Source organism: Elaeis guineensis, chromosome 11, assembly GCF_000442705.2.
Source record: "Elaeis guineensis isolate ETL-2024a chromosome 11, EG11, whole genome shotgun sequence".
NCBI classification, from domain to species: Eukaryota; Viridiplantae; Streptophyta; class Magnoliopsida; order Arecales; family Arecaceae; genus Elaeis; species Elaeis guineensis.
The window spans coordinates 109,788,864-109,794,106 of NC_026003.2; positions in this window are offsets into that span (position 1 = coordinate 109,788,864).

The window sequence follows — 5,243 nt, forward strand, 5'->3', positions numbered from 1 at the left end:
TTTTGCCTCCTCTCTTTTCCTTTTGTGATCATTTATTCATCTTTGAAGATGCTGGTGTCTGGCACTAGCAATGAACCATATGATTTCAGGTGTAGGAGACTAGCTGAACTGTGGAAGGGCTGGAAATTGGGCAGGTTGGGATCACCCGAAGCCAAACGTGACCTGATCTTAATTTTTTCGGATCGAAATCAAAATCAGGTCGGTTTGAGTTGAGTTAGTCTGCGTTGGTTTATGTCAGGATGCATTGGGTCAGGTTTGTTGGATCAATTTAGGCAAGTCATCTGCGAATGCTCCTATGTCAGATAAATAATATCTAAAAGTAAAATACAATGAAATAAGGAAGTAATGTGTAAATATAATGTGAATTCTAATTTTAGATAGTAAAGAAACATTAGTAACATGTTGATAAATTGAGATGAGTCTAATATATGTATATTATATATTTATTGAGGCTTGGATTAGATTTGGTTCAGCTCGTCCAATTTTCCAGTTCAAACCTAACCTGAATTTGTGCCGGTTCGGGATTTTTAACCCCCCGAATTTGTGCCGGTTCGGGATTTTTAACCCAACTCAGTTTGTGCTCGAAACTGTCCAAGCTTGGCCCAGTTGTAGATTGGGCTCAGGTTGGATTGTCATTGAACCACCCAATGCCTCCCCCTAATTTTTGAATGATTTTAACATGTGCAATGTTTGATTTTTTTTTTCTCACTAAAGATATTTGATTCCATTAACTGTAATTTTATGTGTATTTACTCCGCATCAAGATACTTGTAATGATTTTTTTTTTTTTTTTGTTGACTAAGATACTTGTAATGATTCGAAGCAAGGATTATGTGAAGAGTTGTTGATCCCGTGAGGAAATAATGCATGTTTTATAAGACAAATTTGAGTGAAAAACAGTATTATATAGATAGCTATAATTTTATTAATAGAAATAATTAGAATATATATATATATATATATATATATTTATATTTAATTAATACTTGGTGTATGTATCACTCATGATTTGTTCAAGAGGATGAAATATTTGGATTAGGTCAGATTCCATGACATGTGATGCGCGACTGCACAAGTGACAAGAGCATGTACTGAATGCTGTGAATGCGTCAACAATTTGCAGCGCACGAGATTGTCTTCAATAGAAAAGATAAACTGATGGACGTTTATTCCATCAACTTGCATGTATGAGACACGCTTTTTCGAATAAGTGAATTATAGGGCAAACGTGTCCGATTCAAAGGAAAGGAGTACTTGACAAGAGATGGTAGTTCCATCCGCAAATATAATATACATTGGATTGGCCCTCCTGCCAGTTTATCGAAAGAAATGACCTTCTGAGCAAGATTCTATCACTATTATCAATTAGGTTTGGAATGACGTTGAGTAATTAGAGATCCATTTATTTCTTTATAAAATTTAATTTTTTTATATAATTTTATTATAATATCTATCACAGATTCAATTGAGATATTGTCCATTCTGATTTATGAGACTCATGATTTTATCTTTTAAAAAAAATCTCACGTAAATTTTTTTTTTTTCTTCTTATGAAAATGAGTCTTCCTTGACTCACAACTGATATGAGACTATTGATGTCCTTCACAATATTAGAACCACAACAGAGCCTTTCAATCAAGAAGAATTTCGATGTGTGCAGTCTGAAAAATTCTACAGTTAGTCGAGATAGACCTCAGCCCCAAAGAATCGAGGCGGACCTCGATCCCTTTCTGGCGTGCCATTGTTGCGAACAAAGACTCGACCCGTCGTATGAGGTATTGTCCGCTTTGATGCATGGACCTCACGGTTTTGCCCTTTAAAAAGTGTATCACGTAAGAAGGATTTTTTCCTCCTTATAAGGACGGACAAGGGCTCGGCCCTTCACGTGAGAAGAATTTTTTCCTCCTTATAAGGACGGATAAGGACTCGACCCATTATGTGAGGTATTGTTCGTTCTGGTCTATGAACCTCACGGTTTTGTCCTTTAAAAAGTGCCTTCCTTGGAAAGAATTTTTTCTTTTTTATAAGAGTGAGTTTCTCTTGACTGACAACTGATATGGGATTATTAGTACCCTCTATATTATTAGAACCACAACAATATCTATTTAGCATATTTTTTTAAAAGATAGACAGCATCGCTGATTGAATCGCTATATAAAATATGATCAAACATGCCTATGAGTGAGATATTTTATTTTTTGATTTTATGAGATATTCTCGTATTAGAATGGTGTCAACATCCACTTGTAATAAAAAAAAAAAAATGATCATCTCTATTCCTGTCTTTTTCTTCTTCTTATTTATGCTAATTTTCATGGTAGTTCTTGCATACATTGCCTTCTGGTTAAATAAGATGGATTCTGCTCTTGCTCCTGCTGCTGCTGCTCGCCAAAAGATTTGATGTACTCCTGTTATTTGATTACACAGGAGTCATATGAAGAATCTATTCTGATTACATAGGAGTCATATGAAGAATCTATTCATAGAGATAATATGATAAAAATATGATATTGTTTTCATCATAATTTTCTAAAGATGTTCATATTGTAGGTTAATAACATGGCAAAAAATGGTCCCAACACCATTGCAAGGACAATTATAATGTAAGAGTGACCATACTTATATAAGACCATGGCCCTCACCACCTGGAGACAATAGGCACAACAAGTTTTGCTTTCTAAAGAATGCCAACAATGGAAAACCAAAAAAGAATGAATGCCAACTATTGGATTCCTTGAAAGGATGATGTTCTAACGTCTTTGAGCATATGGTGAGGTCTATTTTACTTAGAAAATCAACTTTACAACCCCAGACTAAACAAATATTTTGCAGTTTCAGCTTATGGTGGGGTCAAATTCGCCACTTTCCATGGCTTCCACCTATTTCACCTATAAAAAAGTGCACAAATAAAAGGGGGAATTTGGTTAATAGATGGCACTATTAAATATCTTCTAACAAATTAGCAATTTTTACATGAGTAACCATAATCTCCAATGGTATGAAACACTTCTCTAATACAAGGCATAAGATCTGCTTAATACGAACTTATGCTGTTGTTTGATACCAATAATTCTATTGGGTTGCAACAAATTGACAAATGTGTTCCTTAACTTGGCACTTAAAACCTAATAGCTTGATCGGTTTCTCCGTTGCCCGGCTCATCATCTATTGGTCTATTGGATTACATAGGTTGGGCTAACTTAAGACCTGAAATTAGAAAGCACTTGCTCAAACCAGTGACCTAATTAGCAGCTTCACTTGTTTTGATAATCATGATTGGTACACTTCATCTTAAAAGCTGCAAAATTAAAGAGGAACAAGGGATGGGGCAATGTATTAGATCCAACCACCACCCCCACTAAATTGCCTAATTATTCACATCCATATACAAGTTGAGGTGGTTGTGGTCCACTAGATCCTTGGAATGCCTCACCTACCAAGCTAATTTGCAAGCATATGAGGACTAAACCTTGTTCTCAATCTTAATTCTTCAAGCATGTCCATCACCAATTACTTCTTGTCAATTGGGATTAGTTTATGAGAAAAGACAATATGGACCGGTAGGTGTTTCTCTCAAGCTGCTGCTAGAGTGGCGTTAAAGCCCAGCAAATCAAGAGGATAATGCCTTGTAGGTGGACCAAACCAATCAGGGACCCACCTGGGATACCAACAAACTCCCACCACCGACACTACCCTACATTTGGTGCTGCTTTGCTTGGGTGGTCCAATCCCAAAGTCTCCCTTTTTTTTTTTTTTTTTTTTCTCTTTCTTTTTATCTGTCTTCCCTAATCTTTCTTTGATCTCCTGAAAATTTTTCTTAGATTATCTAGTGTGGTGGCTCCATCTTTCTCAAGGAACATTAAAAAAAAAAAAAAAGGTGGTCAAAGATGATGCATCATTCACCTTTGTCTTGAGACATCAAGGTCAAATGGCACATGAAAAAGTGGTTGTAATATACCTTGCTTTGAAATAATTCTTCTAACAACTACATATTCTGCGTTGCAATAAAAGGTGACAAGAAATGAGGTGAAGCTTATTCCGCTTGATATGAAAGCTGGGACCAGCATGTGATACGTGGAGTATAGCAGAGGAAGCCATGTACATGTACGTGATTCAGACTTGAGAAACTCTCTGAAAAGACCCGTCCTATCAATTCTCAAAAGCATATTTTTTTTTTTCAATGATAAATTTTTCTTTTTCTTTTTTTTAAGATCCATAGGGATATGCCTTGCTGCAAATACGTTGCACATTATGGTATGCGCAAATATACTGTACAGCCACCATAATATCCAGCACATATATGTAGAAAAAGGTATTTAGGTAGACTACTAGGTAGTTTATAGGTCATTGGTGGCAAATTTTATTTGGTATTGCCAGGTACAATTTTATATATGTCAATAACAACTAATTATGTCATATTATTTTATAAATAGTCTTCTCCATGTGCAATTTAACACACCAATTTGGTAATATATAACTGAAAATAATTTTTGAATTAAAAAAATATTGATTTTTTTTTTAGCCAAAAATTTGGCAACGGTCATTTTGATTTGAAAAAAAAAATAAAAAAAAAAGATGTGGTTGCACTGACCTTTTAAAACCACAACATTAAAGCTATCAATGCTAAGAATGAGTGTTAAATCTGCAAGGCTTAGCCTTAGTCATTTTTATTGTGCTACATGATATTTATTTTTTGAATGATAAATAGTATCTCATAAAAATTATTTCTGAGATCAAAAATGCTTCATAAGATGGCGTATATTGCTTATTAGATCTAACTTTTCAGAAACAGTTTGATTTTTGAATGCCAGTGGTAGTGTCTGCTCATCAGTACCGAAGAAATCTATCTATTTAGCTGTAGAGTATAATCATTTCAACACATACTGCTAGTTTGCCCCTTGATGTCTCTCAATCCTTAGGACTCTCATGTTGCTCCTGCAACGATCAAGAGGGTTATTTTTATTTCCTAGAAGCCCATCTTTTGAGGTTTGTTAAGGTGAGTTAATTTTGATGACAGCATTAGGAATGGTATGGATGGTGTAGATTTTATCATCCGAGATCCAGATTCAGATTGCTGGTGACAGAGATTTGTGTCTTTTTGAGCCTTCAGTCTCGGAAGTTGAGCTTTACATCGCTTGGATGGGTATTATATATGCCAGGTTGGAGCTATGAGTGAAGAAGATCTTCATTGAGGGAGATTTTGTAATTATCATTGGATGGATCGGAGACAACACGTAGCTGGA